This window comes from Oncorhynchus mykiss, chromosome 16, assembly GCF_013265735.2.
Source record: "Oncorhynchus mykiss isolate Arlee chromosome 16, USDA_OmykA_1.1, whole genome shotgun sequence".
NCBI lineage: Eukaryota > Metazoa > Chordata > Actinopteri > Salmoniformes > Salmonidae > Oncorhynchus > Oncorhynchus mykiss.
The window spans coordinates 52,634,905-52,661,854 of NC_048580.1; the positions used below are offsets into that span (position 1 = coordinate 52,634,905).

Here is a 26,950-nt window from a genome sequence, read left to right on the forward strand (position 1 = left end):
ATAAAGAACAAGCAATGTTTATTAAAGCTTGGAAGATTAGGTTTGCTTGTTTGACATCGATAAATAACACACATTAACAAGAATACACCAAAATGACTTTAGATCTGTTTCTTCCACTAGATGGCTTCCTGAAATACAACACTGCATTTACAGAGAATCAGCTAAACAGGTTCACAAGATGACCAAAAACAGGTACAAACAATAATGTACTTCTGGTGAAGTCTAACAAAACAGCCCCCACTATCATTTTATCATCCATTTCTCTCAGCAAATCATCAGTAATTTGTGTAAGTGCTGTGCTTGTTGAGTGACCTTCCCTATAAGTGTGCTGAAATTCCAGGGTATTGGGTTTGATACTTGGTACCACCCATGCTTAAAATGTATGCACGCATGACTGCTAAATGGCATGTATTATAAATCAAAATTAAAAACATTTGGAAAAACCAAATGTCCAAAATAAATACAAACCCTCATAAATTGTCATGCCAGCATGATGAATCCAGCAAGCATCCCGACCACAGTGCATTAGAAATATAACTTCCTCACATCAAAGATTTTGTCTGAGGTCACTGTCCAGCTGGAGGGTCAACCTGGCAGGGCATTAAGTGCCCTGTGGGAGCTGCAGAAATACCTGGAAGAGGTAAAGGGTGGCATGTTTACAGAGTCACCTCTCCAGTTCTGGCAGTCAAGGATTGTTGTTTATCCAAAGCTGTGCCTTGTGGGACTGGAACTGGTTTCTGCCCATGCATTCGTAGAATATTCTTCATCTGTGGACCACTGTCATCAGGGTTGAGAAACCGAACGACCACCTCTCTGGAATGCATAGTCTACTTGAAGATAAACCAGAACACACACACACACACACACAAGCTGGCTTGCTGTGAACTGATAGATGTTTTTGCTGTTGCAGCTGTTTTTATTAACCCTATTTGAAAGGGTTAGTCAGTGATAAAGGTTTCATATTACATAAACATAATGTCAGGTAAAGGTACCTAATTCTTACATCTACTACTAAAGTTTTAAAAAAGCATTGGATTGGTGTAAACAATCCACCCATCTAGGCGCTTATCCAAATTAAACCTACAGTACCAGTCAAAAGTTTGGACACACCTACTCATTCAAGGGGTTTACTTTAGGTTGTACTATTTTCTACATTGTAGAATAATAGTGGCAACATCAACACTACGAAATAGCACATGTAATCATGGAGTAACCCAAAAAGTGCATTTCAAAAATGTATTTCATATTTTAGGTTCTTCAAAGTAGTCACCCTTTGATGACAGCTTTGCACACACTTGGAATTCTCTAAACGAGCTTCACCTGGAATGCTTTAATAACAGTCTTGAAGGAGTTCCCACATATGCTGAGCACTTGTTGGCTGTTTTTCCTTCACTCTGTGCTCCAACTCATCCCAAACCATCTCAATTGGGTTGAGGTAGGGTGATTGTGGAGGCCAGGTCATCTGATGCAGCAGTCCATCACTCTCCTTCTTGGTCAAATAGACCTTACACAAACTGGAGGTTTGTGAAAATGATAGTCCCTCTTAGCACAAACCAAATGGGATGTCATATCGCTGCAAAATGCTGTAGTAGCCATGCTGATTAAGTGTGCCTTGAATTCTAAATAAATCACAGACAGTTTCACCAGCAAAGCACCATCACACCTCCTCCTTCATGGTGGGAACCACACATGCAGAGATGATACATTCACCAACTCTGTCTCACAAAGACATGGCGGTTGGAACCAAAAATCAATCATTTGGACTCATCAGACCAAAGGACAGATTTCCACTGGTCTAATGTCCATTGCTCGTGTTTCTTGGCCCAAGATTGGTGTCCTTTTAGTAGTGGTTTCTTTGCAGCATTTATTTGGGCTGCAATCTGAGGTGCAGTTAACTAATGAACTTATCCTCTGTAGCAAAGGTAACTCTGGGTCTTTCCTCCTGTGGCGGCCCTCATGAGAGCCAGTTTCATCATAGCGCAATTTGACCATGAAGGCCTGATTTACTCAGTCTCCTCTGAACAGTTGATTTTGAGATGTCTGTTACTTGAACTCTGTGAAGCATTTATTGGAGCTGCAATCGGAGATGCAGTTAATTGCCGATTTCTGAGGCTGGTAACTAATGAACTTATCCTCTGCATCAGAGGTACTCTGTCTCTTCCTTTCCTGTGGTGGTCCTCATTGAGAGACAGTTTCATTATAGCGCTTGCTGGTTTTTTCGACTGCACTTGAAAAAACTTTCTAAGTTCTTAATTTTCTGGATTGACAGGGACTTTGTTTTTTACCAAATAGGGCTATCTTCTGTACACCACCCCTACCTTGTCACAACATAACTGATTGGCTCAAACACATTAAGATGGAAAGAATTTCCACAAATGTACTTTTAACAAGGCACACCTGATAATTGAAATGCATTCCAGGTGACTACCTCATCAAATCAAATAATACAAATGTGATCACATACACATGGTTAGCAGATGTTAATGCGAGTGTAGCGAAATGCTTGTGCTTCTAGTTCCAACCATGCAGTAATATCTTAACAAGTAATCTAACAATTTCACAACAACTATCTTATACACACACAAGTGTAAAGGAATGAATAAGAATATGTACATATAAATATATGGATCAGCGATGGCCGAACGGCATAGGCAAGATGCAGTAGATGGTATAGAGTACAGTATATACAAATAAGATTAGATAAGAGTAATGCAGGGTATGTAAACATCATATAAAGTGGAATTGTTTAAAGTGACTAGTGATACATTTATTACATCCAATTTTTTATTATTAAGTGGCTAGAGATTTGGGTCAGTATGTTTGCAGCAACCACTCAATGTTAGTGATGGCTGTTTAAAAGGGGTGGCAGGGTAGCCTAGTGGTTAGAGCGTTGGACTAGTAACCGGAAGATTGCAAGTTCAAATCCCTGAGCTGACAAGGTACAAATATGTCCTTCTGCCCCTGAACAGGCAGTTCTGTTCCCAGGCTGTGGGTTAACCTTTTTTTTTTTTTAAATAAAGGTAAAATAAAAAACTGATGGCCTTGATATAGAAGCTGTTTTTCAGTCTCTCGGTCCCAGCTCTGATGCACCTGTACTGACCTCGCCTTCTGGATGATAGCGGCGTGAACAGGCAGTGGCTCGGGTGATTGTTGTCCTTGATGATCTTAATGGCCTTCCTGTGACATCGAGTGGTGTAGATGTCCTGAAGGGCAGGTAGTTTGCCCCCGGTGATGCGTTGTGCAGACCTCTGGAGAGCCTTACGGTTGTGGGCGGAGCAGTTGCTGTACCAGCTCGACAGGATGCTCTCGATTGTGCATCTGTTGCTGTTGCGCCTTCTTCACTACTCGGTCTGTGTGGGTGGACAAATTCAGTCTGTGATGTGTACACCGAGGAACTTAAAACTTTCCACCTTCTCCATTACTGTCCTGTCGATGTGGATGGGGGGTGCTCCCTCTGCTGTTTCCTGAAGTCCACGATCATCTCCTCTGTTTTGTTGACGTTGAGTGTGAGGTTATTTTCCTGACACCACACTCCGAGGGCCCTCACCTCCACCCTGTAGGACATCTCGTCGTTGTTGGTAATCAAGCCTACCACTGTAGTGTCGTCTGCAAACTTCATGATTGAGTTGGTTGAGTTGGAGGTGGTTGAGATGAATTTAAAATAGATTTTAAAAAATGTTAAATGTCACTAGCCTACACACAAAAGTAGAATTATGTTTTTCTAAATGTTTACAAATGTAATTAAAAAGGAAAAGCTGAATATCTTGAGTCAATAAGTATTCAACCCCTTTATGTCAAGCCTACATAAGTTCAGGAGTAAAAAATTGCTTAACAAGTCACATAAATTGCATAGACTCACTGTGTCACATCTGCTCCTGCTACACCCCCTAGTGGACATCCGGTGTCTCCTTAACCTGCAGTCATTCCCCTAGTTCTCTCCGTGTGTGTGTGTGTGTGTGTGTGTGTGTGTGTGTGTGTGTGTGTGTGTGTGTGTGTGTGTGTGTGGAGACAGGTGCACTGGAGTCAGAGCAGTTCCCCACCAGCTGCAACCTGTTCCATAATCAATACCTCTACAAATACTCAGTCCTGCCACTTACACTCTGCCAGATCGTAATCTCCATTCAGTCAGTCATGCTTTTAGCATTTAAGATCCTCCTGTGCCTATTTCCTTGCCTGATGCTGTTTCTCCTCTCACTGCAGTTTTGCCGCTCTAACGTTGGTTCCTGTCTCCTGTTCCACATCTCACCACCCTGCTACCCTGTTCTGGATTCAACTCTTCATCACTCCCTTGGATTCCCCTCCAGACCTGTTTACCCTGTCTCAACCCAGCTCACTACAACCTCATCTGGTTTCCTACAACTCATCCAAGCTTCCCTGGATCTGCATTTCATCTCTCCCTGTGTTACAATAAATATCTTGGTTCATTCAACCCTGTTTCCTGGTTTGAGTCTGCTCTTGGGTTCCCCTGTGCTGCTCCGCTTAACACTGTGTACAATAATCTTTTTTAACATGATTTTTGAATGACTACTTCCTCTCTGTACCCAACACATACAATTATCTGTAAGATCCCTCCGTCAATCAAACACACTTTCAACCGCAAAGATCAGGGAGGTTTTTCCAATACCTCGCAAAGAAGGGCACTTATTGGTAGATGAGGAAAAAAAAGCAGACATTGAATATCCCTTTAAGCTTGGTGAAGATACAGGTGTCCTTCCTAACTCAGTTGCCGGAGAGGAAGGAAACCACTCAGGGATTTCACCATGAGGCCAATGGTGACTTTGAAACAGTTAGAGTTTAATTCCTGTGATAGGAGAACAATGTTGTTGATCTGTCATGAGTTTAGTTACTTAACAATAATAACCTAATTAACAAAGTGAAAAGAAGGAAGCCTGGAAAGACAAAAAATATTCCTAAACATGCATCCTGTTTGCAACAAGGCACTAAAGTAATACTGTAAAAAATGTGACAAAGAAGTGAGCTTTCTGTCCTGAGTGAGTGTTATGTTTGAAGCAAATCCAATACAACATATTACTGAGTACCACTCTCCATATCTTCAAGCATAGTGGTGGATGCATTATGTTATGGGTATGGACTGGGTAATTTTTCAGGGAGCTAGGCACAGGCAAAATCCTACTGGAAAACCTGGTTCTGTCTGCTTTCCACCAGACACTGGGAGATAAATTCACTTTTCAGCACGACAACCTAAAACACAAAGCCAAATCTACATTGGAGTTGCTTACCAAGAAGTCAGTGAAAGTTCCTGAGTGGCTGAGTTAGTCTTGACTTAAATCTACGGCAAGACCTGAAAATGATTTTCTAGCAATGATCAACAACCAACTTGACAGAGCTTTAAGAATTTTGAAAAGAATAATGGACAAATGTTGCACAATACAGAAAGTTCTTATAGATTTACCCAGAAAGACTCACAGCTTTAATCGATGCCAAAAGGTGATTCTACAAAATATTGGCTCAGGAGTGTAAATACTTACATAAATTTAATATTTTTGTATTTCATTTTCAATAAATGTGCACAGAAATAAATCAATTACTTTGTCATTATGGGGTATTATGTGTAGATGGCTGATCAAAATAATATATTTAATCAATTTTTAATTCAGGCTGTAACACAACAAAATGTGGATTAAGTCAATGGGTATGAACACTTTGTATTACTTTTCCCAAGTGGCAATAAGTGACATCTCAATAAAGCTAACTATAGGCCTACAACACATAAATGGCTCCTAACCTCCAATGCATAGGCTATTTCTGTCCCGAACACTAAAACTAAAGAAAATTATTTTTAAAAAATTATTAAACTGAAACTAAATCAAAACTAGTAAATCAAGGCGGAAATTGAACTGAAACTAAACTGAATTTAAAATAAAATATAAAAACAAATAAAAATAAAAACTAATTAAATCACAAAACTATAATAACCTTGCCTCAAATCTCGTAAAAAAAATACCATTCCATAGAGTTATATAGAGGGCACACCTGCAACGAGTGCCCTCCGGGCTCACATGACCATAGAGATGGTTAGAGGGCACATCTGCCACATCATCGAGCATTGAATTCTGTACAAAGATTCTAAACCAACTGGCAGTTCCTTTTGGCTTTACCAGTATGAATCATCAACAATCATCATAAAACGAATAATACAGTCGTGGCCAAAAGTTTTGAGAATGACACAAATATAGATTTTCACAAAGTGTGCTGCTTCAGTGTCTTTAGATATTTTTTGACAGATGTTAATATGGAATACTGAAGAATAATTACAAGCATTTCATAAGTGTCAAATGCTTTTATTGACAATTACATGAAGTTGATGCAAAGAGTCAATATTTGCAGTGTTGACCCTTCTATTTCAAGACCTCTGCAATCCACTCTGGCATGGTGTCAATTAACTTCTGGGCCACATCCTGACTGATGTCAGAATTTGTGGGTTTTTGTTTGTCCACCCGCCTCTTGAGGATTGACCACAATTTCTCAATGGGATTAAGGTCTGGGGAGTTTCCTGGCCATGGACCCAAAATATCGATGTTTTGTTCCCTGAGCCACTTAGTTATCACTTTTGCCTTATGGCAAGGTGCTCCATCATGCTGGAAAAGGCATTGTTCATCACCAAACTGTTCCTGGATGGTTGGGAGTAGTTGCTCTCTGAGGATGTGTTTGGTACAATTCTTTATCTTAACCAGGTAGGCTGGTTAAGAACAAGTTCTCATTTACAACTGTGACCTGGCCAAGATAAAGCATAGCAGTGTGAACAGACAACAACACAGAGTTACACATGGAGTAAACAATAAACAAGTCAATAACACAGTAGAAGGGAAAAAAAGAGTCTATATACATTGTGTGCAAAAGGCATGAGGAGGTAGGCGAATAATTACAATTTAGCAGATTAACACTGGAGTGATAAATGATCAGATGGTCATGTGCAGGTAGAGATACTGGTGTGCAAAAGAGCAGAAAATTAAATAAATAAAAACAGTATGGGGATGAGGTAGGTAAATTGGGTGGGCTATTTACCGATGGACTATGTACAGCTGCAGTGATCGGTTAGCTGCTCAGATAGCTGATGTTTAAAATTGGTGAGGGAGATAAAAGTCTCCTACTTCAACCATTTCTGCAATTAGTTCCAGTCACAGGTCAATTAAAAGAAAGTGGTCAGACAAAGCAGATGCTAAACTACAGGACTGTTTTGCTAGCACAGACTGGAATATTTTCTGGGATTCTTCCGATGGCATTGGAGTACACCACTGGATTGATCAATAAGTGCATTGAAGACGTCGTCCCCACAGTGACTGTACGTACATACCCCAACCAGAAGCCATGGATTACAGGCAACATTCGCACTAAGCTAAAGGGTAGAGCTGCCGCTTTCAAGGAGCGAGACTCTAACCTTATAAGCTTATAAGAAATCCCGCTATGCCCTCTGACGAACCATCAAACAGGCAAAGTGTTAATACAGGACTAAGATTGAATCATACTACACTGGCTCCGACGCTCGTTGTATGTGGCAGGGCTTGCAAACTATTACAGACTACAAAGGGAAGCACAGCCTGGAGCTACATGTCACGAGCCTACCAGATGAGCTAAATAACTTACAGTGGGGCAAAAAAGTATTTAGTCAGCCACCAATTGTGCAAGTTCTCCCACTTAAAAAGATGAGAGAGGCCTGTAATTTTCATCATAGGTACACTTCAACTATGACAGACAAAATGAGAAAACAAATCCAGAAAATCACATTGTAGGATTTTTAATGAATTTATTTGCAAATTATGGTGGAAAATAAGTATTTGGTCACCTACAAACAAGCATCGACAGGGCATTCTCATCGACAGGGCTGTAGTGGAGCAGGTTGAGAGCTTCAAGTTCCTTGGTGTCCACATCACCAACAAACTAACATGGTCCAAGCACACCAGGACAGTCGTAAAGAGGGCACGATAAAACCTATTCCCCCTCAGGAGTTTGAAAAGATTTGGCATGGGTCCTCAGATCCTCAAAAGGTTCTACAGCTGCTCCATTGAGAGCGTCCTGGCAGGTTGCATCAATGCCTGGTATGGCAACTGCTCGGCCTCTGAGGGTAGTGCGTACGGCCCTGTACATCATCCTCCAGGACCTCTATACCAGGTGGTGTCAGAGGAAGGCCCTAAAAATTGTCAAAGACTCCAACCACCCTAGTCAAGCGGTACCGGAGCACCAAGTTTAGTTCCAAGAGGCTTCTAAACAGCTTCTACCCCCAAGCCATAGGACTCCTGAACAGCAAATCAAATGGCTACCTGGACTATTTGCACCCCCCCCCCCCTTCCTCCCACGCTGCTGCTACTCTCTGTTATCATCTATGCATAGCCACTTTAATAGACCTCCCCGCATGTACATAATTACCTCGACACCGGTGCCCCCGCACATTGACACATTGACTCTGTACCTGTTCCCGCTGTATATAGCCCCGCTATTGTTATTTACTGCTGTTCTTTAATTGTTTGTTTTTCTTATCTCTTACTTTTTCTTTTTAGGTATTTTCTTAACTGCATTCTTGGTTATAAGCTTGTAAGTAAGCATTTCACTAAGGTTGTATTCTGTTGTACACCTGTTGTATTCGGCACATGTGACAAATAAAATTTCATTTGATAAACCTTCTTCTACTTCATTGAGGTTTAACGGCGGTTGCCGTCCAATAAATGTTACATTACCGCCACCAACGAGACTGGAGTATAACTCCCTTATACTTTGCTTGAATAAAGAACAATAAATCAACAACACTGCATTGCAGGGCTATAGGTGTCACTACAGACCCGGGTTCAATGCCAGACTGTGTCGCAGTCAGCCGCCACAGGGAGACCCATGAGGCAGCGCACAATTGGCCCAGCGTCACCGGGGTTAGGGGAGGGTTTGACCGGCCAGGATGTTATTGTCCCTTCGCGCTCTAGCAACTCCTTGTGGCTGGCTGGGCGTATGCACCCTGACTTCGGTTGCCAGCTGTGCGGAGTTTCCTCCGACACATCGGTGTGGTTGGCTTCCGGGTTAAGTGAGCAGTGTCAGGCTTCCGGGTTAAGCGAGCAGTTTCAGGGGAAACATGGCTCTCGACCTTCACCTCTCCGTACGGGAGTTGCAGCGATGGGACAAGACTGTAACTACAAAAAAGTACAAAAAAAATGAATAAATAAAAACACTACCCTACTCCACTATTTAAACCTGTCTATTCCTACCTCAGGCCAACAGCCTGAAAAGACAGGACACTACCACTTAATATACCCTGTAACTCAAATACAGGTGACTGTCTAAGTAAAGTCATTTGTATTTCTAAAATGGCAATTGTTTATGTAAATACAGTGCTTAACTGTTATTTTCTACCATCAGAAGTACAGTATTGTTTCACTGTTTTTGGTCATCTTGTGAACTTGGTCAGCTGAGTGTCTGAAAGCACTGTTGTATTTCAGAAAGCTATCTAGTGGAAGTAACAGCTCTAAGAATTCATTTTGGTGTACTCTTGATAATGTGTGTTTATCTGTCAAACAAGCAAACTTAATCCTCTAATCTTTAATAAACATTGCTTGTTCAAATACAAATCAAGGGATACTACAGCGTGGAGTATTCTCTAGCAAGTATTCCCAAACTGGGGTATGTGCAATGCCGTCAGGGGTATGACATAAAAAAAAGCTTGTTTTTTTAATATTTAAAAATGTAATTCACATTTTCAAACAGCCATTTACATTTTCCAATGGGGCTATACATTCGGGTGAGTTTTTTTCTCGCCTGAGTAGCCACATTTCACTGCCAAAAATCAAATTAAACCATCTAGTGTTCAGTGAAATAACAATACAATGTAAAATACAGGTAGCTTACTCAAATAATTAACATCGAATCACATTAAGTGTTACTCTCTCATGGGAATTCCACTAATGGTCAGTATGTAGCCAAATGTAGCTGCTGCTCATGTTGGTGTCTGTACTGATGGTGCAAAAAACATGACAGGGAGACATAGTGGAGTGGTAACGCACGTGCAAGCAATTGCTCCCGACGCCACTAGGGTACACTACAGCATCCACCAAGAGGCTCTTGCTGCCAAGGGAATGCCTGACAGCTTGAAATATGTTTTAATGACACTACAGTGAAAATGGTTAACTTTGTTAAACCGAGGCCCCTGAACTCTCATGTATTTTCTGCACTATGCAATGATATGGGCAGCGACCATGTAACGCTTTTACAACATACAGAAGTGTGCTGGTTATCAATTGCGAGATGAGCAGTTTTCTTTACTGACCATCATTTTCACTTGTCTGACCGCTTGCATGATGACGAGTTTCTCACATGACTGGCCTATCTGGGTGATGTTTTTTCTTGCCTGAATGACCTGAATCTAGGATTACAGGGACTCTCCGCAACCATATTCAATGTGTGGGACAAAATTGAGGCTATGATTAAGAAGTTGGAGCTCTTCTCTGTCTTCATTAACAAGGACAACACATGTGTCTTTCCATCATTGTATGATTTTTTGTGTGCAAATGAACTCAAGCTTAAGGACAATGTCAAATGTGATATAATGAAGCACCTGAGTGAGTTGGGTGCGCAATTACGCAGGTACTTTCCCAAAACGGATGAGACAAACAACTGGATTCGTTATCCCTTTCATGCCCTGTTTCCAGTTCACTTATCAATATCTGAACAAAAGAGCCTCATTGAAATTTCAACAAGAGGTTCTGTGAAAATTGAATTTAATCAGAAGCTACTGCCAGATTTTTGGATTGGGCTACGCTCAGAGTATCCTGCCTTGGCAAATCACGCTGTTAAGACACTGATGCCCTTTGCAACTAGTTACCTATGTGAGAGTGGATTCTCGGCCCTCACTAGCAAGAAAATTAAATACAGGTACAGACTGAGACTCTCTCCAATACTACCCAACATTGCAGAGTTACAGTATGTGCATCCTTTCAAGCATATCCTTCTCATTAACCTGTGGTGAGATATTCACAATTTTTGATGAACAAATAAGGTTTATTATGTACGATGGTTAAATAAAGAGCAAAATTGTTGATTATTATTATTTGTGCCCTGGTCCTATAAGAGCTCTTTGTCACTTCCCACGAGCCGGGTTGTGACAAAAACTCACACTCATTCTTATAGTTAATAAATGTATCGTATAGTGTGTGTGTGTGGCAGGCTTACAATGATGGCAAAAAACAACATTTGAGAGTGAGCTGACCCTAGTTCTGGAGGGGGTATGCAGCTGGAGGTTGAATGTTTGAAGGGGTACCGGACTATAAAAAGTTTGGGAACCACGGCTCTACAGTATCCTACAAAATTGTATAGTAAGCAATGCACTATCAAGGGGGAACCTCAGAGGAAATCCCAGGCATGAGCTCCCCAAGTACGGCACGTTCAAATCAAAACAGCACTGACAAACCTAGCAGTAAAGCTAGATAGTAGTCCAAACAATAAAAAAATTATAAAGTAAGAACTACGTGATCGAGGTATACTACAGTGTGTATAGTATTCTACATAGTATACTACAACACAATGTAAGCACTACATTTTTTAAATGTATTTTATTTCACCTTTATTTAACCAGGTAGGCCGGTTGTGTCACGCCCTGACCTTAGAAATCTCTGTTTTTCTATATATTTTGGTTAGGTCAGGGTGTGACTAGGGTGGGTACTCTAGTTTTTGTATGTCTAGGGTTTTTGTATGTCTAGGGGTTTTTGTATGTCTATGTTGGCCTGATATGGTTCCCAATCAGGGACAGCTGTTTATCATTGTCTCTGATTGGGTGGTCATTTTCCTCATTTGTGTTGTGGGATCTTGTCTATGTATGGTTGCCTGTCAGCACTATTTGTATAGAGTCACGATTCGTTTGGTTGGTTGTTTGTTGTTTTGTTCAGTGAGTTTTGATTTATTAAAATGATGTGGAACTCTACTCACACTGCGCCTTGGTCCGATCCTTACGACGAACGTGACAGGTTGAGAACAAATTCTCATTTACAACTGCGACCTGGCCAAGATAAAGCAAAGCAGTGCGACAAAAACAACAACACAGAGTTACACATGGGATAAACAAACACACAGTCAATAACACAATAGAAAAATGTATGTAGAGGCAATAAATAGGTCATAGAGTCAAAATAATTACAATTTAGCATTAACACTGGAGTGATAGATTTGCAGATGATGATGTGCAAGTAGAGATACTGGGGTGCAAAAGAGTAACAAAATGTTTAAAAAATAACAATATGGGAATGAGGTAGTTGGGTGTGCTATTTACAGATGGGCTGGGTACAGGTTCAGTGATTGGTAAGCTGCTTTGACAGCTGATGCTTAAAGTTAGAGAGGGAAATATAAGTCTCCAGCTTCAGTGATTGTTGCAATTCGTTCCAGTCATTGGCAGCAGAGAACTGGAAGGAATGGTGGCCAAATGAGGTGTTGGCTTGGGGATGACCAGTGAAATAAACCTGCTGGAGCGTGTGCTATGGTGACCAGTGTGCTGAGATAAGGCGGGGCTTTACCTAGAAAATACTTATAGATGACCTGGAGCCAGTGGGTTTGGCGACGAATATGTAGCGAGGGCTAGCCAACGAGAGCATACAGGTCGCAGTGGTGGGTAGTATATGGGGCTTTGGTGACAAAACGGATGGCACTGTGATAGACTACATCCAATTTGCTGAGTAGTGTTGGAGGCTATTTGGTAAATGACATTGCCGAAGTCCAGGATCGGTAGGATAGTCAGTTTTACGAGGGTGTTTGGCAGCATGAGTGAAGGAGGCTTTGTTGCGAAATACGAAGCTGATTCTAGATTTAATTTTGGATTGGAGATGCTTAATGTGAGTATGATCAAGGAATACTACGTGTGTAGTATAGTATTCTACAGTATGCATTCTATAGTAAGCACTTCACAGTCGAGGGGGATACTATAGTGTGTAGTATAGTATTCTACCATACACTACACAATTCTAAAGCAAGTACTACATCAGGGGCACTCAATTGTTAACCTACAAGCTCCGGAGCCTGCTGGTTTTCTGTTCTACCTGATGACTAATTGCAGTGGAACTGGCTTCGAGGTCCAGAGTTGTGTATGAGGGCTCTACATGATTGAGGGATACTACAGTATACTGCAAAATTCTAAAGTAAGTACTACACATCATCAAGGAATAGTACAGTGTGTAGTATAGTATTCTACAGTATAATACAAAAGTCTATAGTAAGCATTACACATTCGAGGGATACTACAGTATACTACAAAATTCTAAAGTAAGTACTACGCATGATCAAGGAATAGTACAGTGTGTAGTGTAGTATTCTACAGTATAATACAAAAGTCTATAGTAAGCATTACACATTCAAGGGATACTACAGTGTGGAGTATAGCATTCTACAGTGTACTACAGTTTACAACAGAATTCTATAACATTCAAAAGTAAATAATATATTATTCTATAGTAAATTGTAGTATTTATTTGTATGTGTGTGGACATAAAACTTGAGGGGTTTCTTCATATTTCATTGTGAAAGGACAGAGGACTCAGACAAAACCAAAGAGGAGGGGTTGCTTGCTATGCTTGCCTCAAGGCAAACAACACTGAGCTAGGCATGACAGCCCCCGCTGTCCCAGACTGTCTCGCTCTCTGTGGCCGATGTGAGTAAGACTTTTAAACAGGTTAATACTGGCAAGGCTGCTGGACCAGACTACTAGGGCGCGTTCTCAGAGTGTGATGAATGTGATGTCTAGTTCACACACACACACACACACACACACACACACACACACACACACACACACACACACACACACACACACACACACACACACACCACACACACACACACACACACACACACACACACACACACACACACTGCTTGAAGAGTTTACTGATTATAAAGATTTAATTATTGGTTATTGTTATTATTAATAATTATCAATGATTTTGTTGACAGAACCCATTGTATTATATTCTTGTACTAAATGACAATATTAACTATTACAAAATATAGAAATGCTGTTGCTTGTCTTTTACATTCTTGTGGAATGTTTAGCATGGCTATACATGATAAATAAGTTGACTAAAGCACAAACAGACCTGGCTACTGGGCATGACAAAGAAACATGCATGGTCCATGTTTCATGCGACATTTTGAATTACATGTAAATGTGTTTTGTTGTTGCTATGAGTTATGGTCTCATTGTGCCTATCTAGACTCTTATTCCTTTAATGAGCTGCAAGAAAATCACATTTAAATGTTTATCAAACCATTTTGAAATGTTGACCCTGATGTCACATATTGGCCCCATTTACCCTTTTTTGCACTGACTATGCACACTCACTGGACTCTAGTCTACCCATACACTCACAGATACTTACACTGACACTCCAACACACACATATGCATATTGACGCCACACACACACACACACACACACACACACACACAGCTGCTACTCTGTTTATTATCTATCCTGATTGCAGAGTCACTTTTACCCTTACCTACATGTGTACATATTATCTCAACTACCTCGTACCCCTTGTACATTGACTCAGTACCGGTAGTCCTAGTATATAACCTCGTTATTGTTATTTATTGTGTTACTATTGTTTATTTTCATTAGATCATTTTCTTACTTTTTAACTCTGCATTGTTGGGAAAGGGTTCGTAAGTAAGCATTTCACGGTAAAGTCTGCTGTATTCGGCGCATATGACAAAAATATGTTTGATTTGATCCATTCAACTTGGGCTCTGGTGTTCGGCTCTTGAACAAACCCCCAAAAACATGATTTCCAACGTTTTCTCCTGTACCGCTGTCATATGAAATCTCGCGGTAGGACTCCACTTAGATCACTACGTAATGTGCCGTGCTGCTTCTAGCGGCGCTGGTGACAGTGCTGAAAGCTGTTGGGGTGAGTTTTGTAGAATTAACTAATTGAAAATTACGGTTGAGAACCCCTTAATATAAGTGTGGGAGATGATGTTCCTCGTATTCAAGTTATATCTGTAAAAATAATCTGTAACCAATGTTCTTACCCTTCAAATCTTAGGCCTGGGCGGGGGCAGTGTTCTCCGGGCACCGGTGGTTTTGCTCGTCATAAATCATACCTACACTAGCTGGGGAGTTAGCTATCTTATTTTAACAAACGTTTCGGCCTATTAATAAGAAGCCAACGTACTGTCTAAACATTTTAATTATTTAATGCCTACCGGTATACCAACTATGTTTAGCGTTAAACTAATTTGCTGAAGTGGCAAACTAGCTGACCCGACGACTGCATTTGTTAGTTAACGTTACCTACTATCTGGACTGCCACGAGTTTACCAAGTGTTGGTTAGTTAGCCACAATCTAGCAGATTTAGCCTCATCTGTCGCAGTTCCTTTGTTGTCAGGTGAAACACTGTTACGGCGCCTGCCAGCATTGTTAGCATGTTTTAGCCATGGTTGTTGAAATTGGCACTATTGACATGTTCGTTTTGACAAGTTCCGGAATTAAGAAGAAACAATGTATGATTAGCTAAGTGATCATAATAGGTAGCGAAGTAAAGCTAATGTTGTTGACTAATGTTAGTTAGACATTGATGCATTTGACGATTTGCTAATACCCGTTTGTGTAGCTAGTTAGGTAGTTTGCTCATTTGTAGCTGGCTAAAGTGCTTGTTAGCAAACCACAGCATGTTACTTATGCAAACGAATTCGTTGGCTAGTACGCCACGTTACTGCATTGCAAAGCATGGTCGCTTGACAGCAGATCACATGCTATGGCTGTGCATAGCTGGTAACTAATTGTATTGTTTGTGCCGTTAACTTGTAAAACAATGTTTTAACCATCAGGGACAGTTGGTTATCTACGTTACTTCGGTACTATAATGAACGACCTAGCTAACTATTTTGCATTTATTAATGAACGTCGCAGTTCTAGTCAGCTAGCGGAAAGCCGATACAGTAGCTGGCTGGCTAGCTACTACCAGCTTGAAGGCCGCGAGAGACAAGGCCGTATATACGTGTTCATGTTGCATACTTCAGCATGCATCACTGAAATTAATGATTTGGTTAAACATAAAACAATTGCTAGGTAACGTTAGTAAGTAAACTAGTTAAGTGCTTCTGAACTCGACAATGTGTTCGACCACTTGTTTTGGAAATCTGTGCTAAAGAGCCAATCACAGCCAGTAGTTTTAGTGGGTGGGCACGGTCCGCAATGGTTTTATCGCTGCGTCATAAGCAGCTGAAAAGCAGACGCTCCCAAGTTCCTTTTTGTTTTCACAATGTTGATGCTCTTTAAATCACATTCTATTCGTCACATCCACCCAATACGACAGTGTAGTCTTTTCGCGAAATGCTTACTTTCTCCACAATGCAGAGTTAAAAAATAAAGAAAATAGTTACCCAAACGGTTAAGGGGTACGATGTAATTGTGGTAATGTGTACCTCAGGGTTTCTGTTAGAAGGAAACACCCTGCTTTTGGTGTATAAAAAGCCAGTTTTAAATGTTTCATAAAAAAATGGCACGGGACATTTAAAATGGAGGGGAAATAATTATTTTAAGCATATTCATTGACAAAATACTAATTGAAGTAAATATATTTGGTCTTATCGGTCTGTACATTTGCATTATTTACTGGAATTCAATTGGTGCATGTGTATATTTGTTATGCATCTTATTTATCAAACGTGCACAGCAGACAGATGGTCTTTGAGCAGAAAATATGTCAGACAGTGTATGTTAAAAATAGTTCAAATGGCCAAGATTAAAAAGGGCTATTTTTTAAATTTATTTCAACCGGTAATTGAAGCGCGTTTTCCATTCACCATTCAAATGCATAGGCAACGGAAGGCAGGCTTCATCAGCTCGTCACGCACCACTTTGCAATGAGCTGGAGGCAGTATGCCTTTTGAAAACGTATAGCTACTTAATTGTTTGAAACCTGAACGTTTTACCTTCGTCAAAGTAGTTTAGACAAAATCCGACTATGCGTTAGTGGAATTTCAATTGGTGACAACTCGCTTTGAGAGCTTGAAGTAGTCGTTTCCCTTGCCCTGCAAGGGTCGCAACTTTTGTGGTGCAATAGATAACAATGATTCGAGGGTGACTGTTGTCCATGGGTGCAGAGGGTCCCTGGTTCAAGCCCAGGTTGGGGCGAGGACAGGGACGGAAGCAATACTTTTACAAGCGGAGGCAATTATTTTATAAAAACTTCCATATGCTTTTGAAACCAGTAGTCTATATATCTTATGTGCTATTGTTTTTCAACTTTCTTTCATTGTCCAGTAGCCAAATGCACATTCACATTTTAAGCTAAATGTTGTCATCTGTTGCATCAAACTCATTGCTTAAAATCAAATTAAAAAAAATATATATATGTGTGTGTGTGTGTGTGTGTGTAGCCTAGGCCTACTGTTTGTATGAATTTGGGATCTATCGTCCCACAACTGTCCCAGTGTCTGTTTGGGATATTTCTTGACAAGCTGACTAATAGAATAGGTCAAATGTTCTACTATGAGGGGTAGAAGGTTGACGTAGACAGCGTGTCCATAAGGCTAGGAGAAGCTAAGCTTTCCTGAAGTAAATTCAATTAGTTGGCCTACTCCTGTCAGTATAGAAATTAATTAATAATAGGCTACTAAAGCATGATTTGGCCACAGCGGATTGTTAGCTTTAAAGTTTTAAATCGCATTGTCTACAGTCGGAAGGAAAGGGAGTGTGCAGCAAATACCAAATAGAGGTTTGTTGAGTTGCGACTGTCAGTGAAGAGGCCAAGCCAGGCATATCGCAATATTTTGAAATTCAATTGCGGAAAAACAGTTTGGAAAGCAAATAGCTATTGCTGTAAAGAGAAGACAGTGAAAAGACTCTAATCTGTCTTTTTTAGTTAAAAATTCTTAACTTAATTGAGGAAACAACAGTAGGCCTCGCTTATTATCACCAGCGGAGAACATTGGCCATGTGCCTGATCACTGCTCATTTTCACTCTATCATTGTTTGGTCAGTGCCACTTAAGTTTGTTTATGGACAATTTCTTCCTCCAGTTTAGATTGATGTCATATTCTATTTGTCTCCCCTTCTTGTAGGACCTACTATATGGACAACATTTTTTTTATTGATCTGTTTATCAGTGTCAGCAGAGTAGGCTACCCTGTAATTTTCTCTAAAAAATATTCTGCTAATGTATGCAGTCATATAAAGTATAGTAGAATTGCATGAAATGTGTTAAAGGCCACATTTTTCCTGTGTAATTTTTTTTTAAATATATCTGATATAGCCTAGGCCTGTACTCTACACGCTCAGCCATGTATTTAATTATTTTTTGCAAACAGTGACTGAGTTATATTATTAGCCTAAATTATGAGTATCCAATCTACTCATCACATGATGAAATAGTAGGCTCTTACATAAGTCTGCAAATATGATGATGCATGGAATGCTCTCATAAGGTGCTATTTATTGATGGTGAAAATGAGCTTCTCCAAACTAGGAACTCACACACCGCCTATGCATAGTGAGGGATTTTACTGTTCATTACTTGTTTTGTTGGCTGAGGAAAAGTAAACGTGGACAGTTATTCTAACATCTTCAAAGTGTGTGGTAAGGACACGTCATTGCATCTTCAACTTGTCTCCTGTTAAGATGAATTACCATAAGCTAAATGTGATTTCTGTCATTCTGAGCAGTGGGTGGACTCCCTAATCAGGTTACGCACCCATTGCATAGGTATATGGGTCTGGTGAATTTACTCAAATGTCCGGTAAAATAAAATTCTGCCAGTCAAATGTCCGGCGCTACATTTTCATAACGGAAACCCTGATGTACATGTAGGTAGGGGTAAGATGAACTAGAAGGGATGCAAATTTTGGTCAATTGTGAATCAGGCCTTCATGGTCGAATTGCTGCAAAGCAACCACTACTAAATGACACCAGTAAGAAGAAGAGATGTGCTTGGGCCAAGATACACGAGCAATGGACGTTAGACTGGTGGAAATCTGTCCTTTGGTCTGATGAGTCCAAATGTGAAATGTTGGTTCCAACCTCCGTGTCTTCGTGAGACGCAGAGTAGGTGAACGGATGATCTCCATATGTGTGGTTCCCACCGTGAAGTATGTAGGAGGTGTGATGGTGTGGGTTGCTTTGCTGGTGACACTGTCAGTGATTTATTTAGAATTCAAGGCATCAGATGACCTGGCCTCCACAATCACCTGACGTCAACCCAATTGAGATTGTTTGGGATGAGTTGGACAGCCAACAGGTGGTCAGCATATGTGGGAACTCTTTCAAGACTGTTGGAAAAGCATTCCTCATGAAGCTGGTTGAGAGAAAGCCAAAAGTGCAAAGCTGTCATCAAGGCAAAGGGTGTCTACTTTGAAGTATCTAAAATATATTTTGATTTGTTTAAAACTTTTTTAGGGATACTACATGATTCCATATTTATTAGTTTGATGTTTTCACTATTACTCTACAATGTAAAAAATAAAGAAAAAACATTGAATGAGTAGGTGTGTCCAAACTTTTGACTGGTACTGTATATAATGACGAGATGCTTATGTTTCCACCCTAACAATGGGTGTCGTCCCAAGGCGGGAATGCAGGCGACAAGCTCAGGCCCAAAATAATGCCTTAGAAATGCATTGGACCTATTTTGGCAAGATTTTGGAGCCAGCAAAACCTCTCGCTTTGCTTCTTCCTCTCTTATGCTATACATGCATACAAGGACCGGACATTTGTCATTAAGAGCTTAATGGAATCAGGCTTGCTATTGTTGCATATCGTCTTACAGCCAAAAGGCTATAGCCTATTATTGATCACGCAACTCCTGTAATGAAGCAGCTAATAAAACGTAATTTTTCAATTTGCCAAAGTACAATTTGCGGAAACCAGTTCTAAATAGTGCACCTAATGCCAGAAATTCCATGAGTGACAAAAATGAAAATCTATATTAGAAACTTAGAAAGATGGGGGATTTAATAGAAAATACTATAAATAAAATTGGTCACATAAACATGTTTAGCCGACGTTATTGTGGGTGTCTCGAAATGCTTGTGTTTCTAGCTCCAACAGTGTAGTATTGTCTAATAATTTCACAATGCACACAAATCCAAAGTAAAGGAATGGAATTAAGAATATAAGTATTTGGACAAGCAATATTGGAGCGACGTAGACTAAGATACAGTATATACATATGAGATGAGTATTGCAAAATCTCTAAACATTATTAAAGTGGCCAGTGATTTCAAGTCTGTATAGGGCATCAGCCTCTAAGGTGCTACTGATGGCTATTTAAAAGTCTGATGACCTTGAGTTGGAAGCTGTTTTTCAGTCTCTCGGTCCCAGCTTTGATGCACCTGTACTGACCTCGCCTTCTGGATGATAGCGGGGTGAACAGGTAGTGGCTCGAGTGGTTGTTGTCCTTGATTATCTTTTTGGCCTTCCTGTGATTTTGGTTGCTGTAGGTGTCCTGGAGGGCAGGTAGTTTGCCCCCGCTGAGGCGTTGTGCGGACTGCACCACCCTCTGGAGAGCCCTGCGGTTGTGGGCGGTGCAGTTGCTATACCAGGCAGTAATACAGCCCGACAGGATGCTTTCAAATGTGCATCTGTAAAAGTTTGAGGGTTTTAGGTAGGGATGCACCGATATGACTTTTTTGGCCGATACCGATATCTGATATTTTCCTTGCAAAAAAACAAAAAAACAATACAGATACCAGTAACCGATATTTACAATTTTAGCTGACTTTTTAAGGATTCAAGTATAGTTCAAACACACACTGACCAAAAAGTTATTTTGTTGTGATTTACATACAGTTGAAGTTAGAAGTTTACATACACTTAGGTTGGAGTCATTAACTTGTTTTTCTACCACTCCACAAATTTCTTGTTAAAACCTCTTAAAGCTCCCCTGAATTATTTCAACATTTTGATAAAAATAGCGCAACATTTCAACGTCCTGCTACTCATGCCAGGAATATAGTATATGCATATGATTAGTATGTGTGGATAGAAAACACTCTGAAGTTTCTAAAACTGGTTAAATAATGTCTGTGACTATAACAGAACGTGAACAGCAAGCGAAATCCCAAGAAAAACCTGGTCACAAAAACCACAGAAAAGTATTAATCCGCCAGTCTCTGAATTGTTTATTGCAAGCAAAAATATATAACGGTGAGCTTGCAGTTCCTACAACTTCCACACGATGTCGCCAATACTGCCATTTTCGTTGACAAAAATCCTTTGTGTAATGAGAAGTAGATCCTTCCTTTCGTCCAGTATACAGGAAGAGACTTTTGGAAGAGAGAGAAAGGACAACATTTTCTAGAGTAGCTGCTATTGAATACAGATCACCCAGTGATCAATTTGATCGATTATTAACGTTTACAAATACCTAAAGTTGGGTTACAAAAGTAGTTTGAAGTGTTTTGTCAAAGAATATAGGCAACTTATATAATTTTAAAAAATGACGTTGCGTTTTGGAATGGAGCTTTTGGATGGATAAGACAGGCTATATATATTGATATTTTGGGCATACATGGACGGATTTAATCGGGAAAAAGACCCAATTGTGATGTTTATGGAACATATAGGAGTGCCAACAAAGAATCTCATCAAAGGTAATTCATGTTTTATATTTTATTTCTGCGTTTTGTGTAGCGCCGGCTACGCTAATTCTTTTGTTTACGTCCCCTTCAGGTATTTTGGGGTGTTGCATGCTATCAGATAATAGCTTCTCATGCTTTTGCCTAAAAGCATTTTAAAAATCTGACATGTTGGCTAGATTCACAACGAGTGTAGCTTTAATTCGGTACCCTGCATGTGTGTTTTAATGAAAGTTTGAGTTTTATCGAATACTATAAGCATTTGGCATTGTGCACTTCCATTTCCTGTTGCCTAGGTGGGACGCTAGCGTCTCACATGGCTCTAAGAGGATTTATTAACCTCTCTGGGATATGTGGGACGGCCAAAAGCCAGGGAAAATGCAGAGCGCCAAATTCAAATAACTTACTATAAAAATCAAACTTTAATTAAATCACACATGCAAGATAGAAAATTAAAGCTACACTTGTTGTGAATCTAGCCAACATGCCAGATTTCAAAGGCTTTTCGGTGAAAGCAAACGATGCTATTATCTGAGGATAGCACCTCCGTAAAACAAAGACAGAAACCATATTTCAACCCTGCAGGTGACACAAAACGCAGAACCTTTGACGAGCTGCTTCTGTTGGCACTCCAATATGTCCCATAAACATCACAAATGGTCCTTTTGTTCGATTAATTCCGTCGATATATATCCAAAATGTCAATTTATTTGGCGTGTTTGATCCAGAAAAACACAGGTTCCAACTTGCTCAACGTGACTACAAAATATCTCAAAAGTTACCTGTAAACTTTGCCAAAACATTTCAAACTACTTTTGTGGTACAACTTTAGGTATTTTTTTTACGTAAATAATTGATAAAATTGAAGATGGGATGATTTGTGTTCAATACAGGAAGAAAACAAACTGAAGCATGCTTTTGCTTTCTGGTCACGCGCCTCTATCTAACAGTACACTTCAAGTGACCCTCGTTCAAGATGGCAGTACTTCTTCATTACACAAAGGAAAAACCTCAAACCAATTTCTAAAAACTGTTGACATCAGTGGAAGCGATAACTGCAAGAAGGTCCCTTTAGAAATCTGGATTCCCAATGAAAACCCATTGAAAAGAGTGACCTAAAAAAAAAAAGATCTGAATGGTTTGTCCTCTGGGTTTCGCCTGCTAAATAAGTTCTGTTATACTCCGACATGATTCAGAGTTTTAGAAACGTCAGTGTTTTCTATCCAAATCGACTAATAATATGCATATCTTCTGGGGATTTGAATTTGGGCATGCATTTCATCTGGATGTGAAAATACTGCCCCCTGTCACCAAGAAGTTATAGTTTTGGCTATAGTTTTGGCAAGTCGGTTAGTACATCTAGTTTGTGCATGACACACAATTTTTTCAACAATTGTTTACAGACAGATTATTTCACTTATAATTCACTATCACAATTCCGGTGGGTCAGAAGTTTACATACACTAAGTTGACTGTGCTTTTAAACAGCTTGGAAAATTCCAGAAAATTATGTCATGGCTTTAGAAGCTTCTGATGGACTAATTGACATCATTGAGTCAATTGGAGGTGTACCTGTGGATGTATTTCACGGACTACCTTCAAATTCAGAGCCTCTTTGCTTGACATCATGGGAAAATCAAAAGAAATCAGCCAAGACCTCAGAATTTTTTACAAACAATAGTAATCAAGTATAAAAATGGCTTAAGGACAACAAAGTCAAATTATTGGAGTGGCCATCACAAAGCCCTGACCTCAATCCCATATAAAATGTGTTGGCAGGTCTGAAAAGCATGTGCAAGCAAGGAGGCCTACAAACCTGACTCAATTACACCAGCTCTATCAGGAGGAATGGGCCAGAAACCTATTGTGGGAAGCTTGTGGAAGGCTACCTAAAATGTTTGACCCAAGTTAAACAATTTTAAAGGCAATGCTACCAAATACTAATTGAGTGTATGTAAACTTCTGACCAACTGGGAATGTGATGAAATAAATAAATTAAAGCTGGAATAAATCATTCTCTGTACTATTTTTGACATTTCACATTCTTAAAATATAGTGGTGATCCTAACTGACACAAGACAGGTAATTTTTTACTAGATTTAATATCAGTAATTGTGAAAAACTGAGTTTAAATATATTTGGCTAAGGTGTATGTAAACTTCTGACTTCAACTGTATGTCCCCATTACCAGTAAAACATCATCAAAATCTATTTTTTTCCCCATACTTGCTGTATTGTTCATTTTTTTCAGTCGTTTCATTCTCAACCATTTCATCATACATCAGTAGTTTGAATGGCGCTAGGAGTGTGTTCATGTTCTCTAATGCCATTGAAATGGCAGCAGCCGTATGAGAACCAACACATTCTTGAGCATGCAATATGGCTTTCTTCAGTACGAAATCCTCGTCGACCCACTGTGCTGTTAGACTCGGCATGCTCATGGGGCTGACATCGCTGATCCAAATGTCAGACGTGAAGCTAATAGCAGTGATGACCATAGCAAGTAGCTCATTGATGTGCGTTTCAACAGTACTGTGTAACTCCGGTAGGGCAACATCTGAAAAATAGTACCTACTTGGTAGAGTGTACCGGGGCTCGAGGTGGTCGTCCAGTCGGCAATAGCCAACATCATCCACGACAAAACGGTTGATTGTCAAGGGGAAAATTCCATTATCTTGGCGTTAATGGATTTTGCCTTTGGGTTGTCTTGCTGATCTTTTCTTACTCTTTCAAATGACTGCTCGACTTGAACTTGTTTAGTTGTTGGAAGTGTGCGCTTAGTTTTGTTCTATGTAGTTGTTGAACTTCTGGGGGTGATGCACTTTCAAATGTGTAATTAGGTTTGTGGTATTGAAAGATTTCACTTTCTCCCCTCTGGAAATAATAGCAGTACAAATGTAGCATATGGCCTTTTTTATCTTCCTTTGAATCTTCAAAATAGATCCACACAGCAGACATTGTGGGCTAGGTTAGGAATGCTGTGTTGCACGTGTAGTGCAGTATTTCTTGTGGCGTCAACTACCTACGTTATATAGGTATGCAGCTTTAACATCAGTTTTTCACATCGGCGTTAAACTAGACATTGCGCCGATGTTGGCATTTTTAGCTAATATCGTCCTATTCTTCTGATATGCTTACCTATTTATTTTTTATATATTGTGCATGCTTAGTTTTAGGTGCCAAGCCACATTTCTTCAGCCTCGTTCACCACACTGTCTGTGGGTGGACTATTTCAGTTGGTCAGTGACGTGTAGGCTGAGGAACTTGAAGCTTTCCACCTCCACTGCGGTCCTGTCAATGTCGATAGGGGGGTGCTCCCTCTGCTGTTTCCTGAAGTCCACGATCTGCTCCTTTGTTTTGTTGAGCGAGAGGTTATTTTCCTGGCACCACACTCCCAGGGTCCTCACCACCTCCCTGTAGGCTGTCTCGTCATTGTTGGTAATGGGGCCTACTACTGTTGTTGTCTGCAAACTTGATGGTTGAGTTGGAGCTGTGTGTAGCCAGGCAGTCATGGGTGAGCAGGGAGTACAGGAGGGGGCTGAGCACGCCCTTGTGTTGAGGATCAGCGAAGTGGTGTTTCCTACCTTCACCAACTCGGGGTGGCCTGTCAGGAAGTCCAGGGCCCAGTTTCACAGGGCGGGGTTCAGACCCAGGGCCCCGGGCTTAATGATGACCTTGGAGGGTACTATGGTGTTGAATGCTGAGCTATAGTCAATGAACATAGGTATTCCTTTTGTCCAGATGGGTTAGGGCAGTGATGGAAATTGCATCGTCTGTGGATCTATAGGAGCGTGTGGAGAAGTGACAATATGCATGTGGATAGGTATACACCCACTAAAAACCACTTAGCACCTCGAGTGATGAAGTACCCACTATTTACCACACACAATTAGTGATGTAGGTGAAACAGTGTCCGTGATAGCCATGGAGAAGGAGCTGCTTCCAACAAAGAAATAATTGATAAAAAAGGGTTGAACTGTTAGTTATTTGGAAGTGGTTTGGCTTTTTGAAGTCTGACAGAGCAGAGCAATGTTCGGTGAAAATTGTGCCATAGACTGGTGGCTACCAAGTCTGGTAATACGACAAACCTTTTTCACCATCTGAAGCAAAATCACTCTTTGGAACATGCAGAAAGTTAGAGTTTGCGCCACGGTGTTGATAAAGCACCAACCAATCTAGGGATGTTCGCCCGACGCAGTCAACACTGACAGGGTTTATGCCTTACAGGCAAACATTGAAAAGACACAAATACATCACACATGCTATTATGCATTGCATTGCATTGCTAAGGACATGCTACCAATTAGCACAGTCGATAAGGAAGGATTCAAGAGGCTTATCAATTGACCCCATGTACGTGCTCCCTGGCCACACATTTCTCTCACACCGCACTGCCTAAACTCCTTGCCGAGTGTAGAGACAAAGTTGAGGAACAGCTCAAGACAGATTTGACGTATTTTGCCTCTACTACCGATCTGTGGTCTAGTCGCACGTCGGAGCCTTAATAGCCTCACTATCCACTATATTGACAGAGTGGGATCTTCAAAATAAATGCCTTCAAACTAGAGGTCGACCGATTTTAAATCAGAATGGTCGATTTAATTAGGGCCGATTTCAAGTTTTCATAACACTCGGAAATCGGTATTTTTGGGTGCTGATAAAATATATATATATATATATATATATATATATATATATATATATATATATATATATATATATATATATATATATATATATATTAATATTTATATATATTAATATATTAATATTTATATATATTAATATATTAATATTTATATATATTAATATATTAATATTTATATAAATATATAAATATATAAATATATATTTTAATATATTAATATTTATATATATATATATAAATATATAAATATATATTTTAATATATTAATATTTATATATATTAATATATTAATATTTATATATATTAATATATATTTATTTATATATATTAATATATATTTATTTATATAAATATATAAATATATATATATAAATATATAAATATATATTTATATTTATATATATTTATATATTAATATATATTTATATATATATATTTATATATATATATATATATATATATATTTATATATATTAATATATATTTATATATATATATATATTTATATATATTAATATATATTTATTTATATATATATATATATATATATAATATATATATATGCGAACACTTAAACAACACAATGTAACTCCAAGTCAATCACACTTCTGTGAAATCAAACTGTCCACTTAGGAAGCAACACTGACAAATTTCACATGCTGTTGTGCAAATGGAATAGACAACAGGTGGAAATTATAGGCAATTAGCAAGACACCCCCAATAAAGGAGTGGTTCTGCAGGTG

At 39.6% G+C, this 26,950-nt stretch overlaps 1 protein-coding gene across 17 annotated transcripts in view; it reads left to right on the top strand.

Annotated features, from left to right (window-relative positions):
- Nucleotides 1-14,735: 14,735 nt before the first annotated feature.
- LOC110492252 (cold shock domain-containing protein E1) overlaps nt 14,736-26,950 on the top strand; it is a 37,491-nt gene continuing 25,276 nt past the window's right edge. For all 17 annotated transcript variants that reach the window (XM_021566399.2, XM_021566400.2, XM_021566403.2 and 14 more), the window contains exon 1: nt 14,736-14,888. The gene's annotated coding sequence lies outside the window, so the exon portion shown is untranslated. The remainder of the gene's footprint in view (nt 14,889-26,950) is intronic.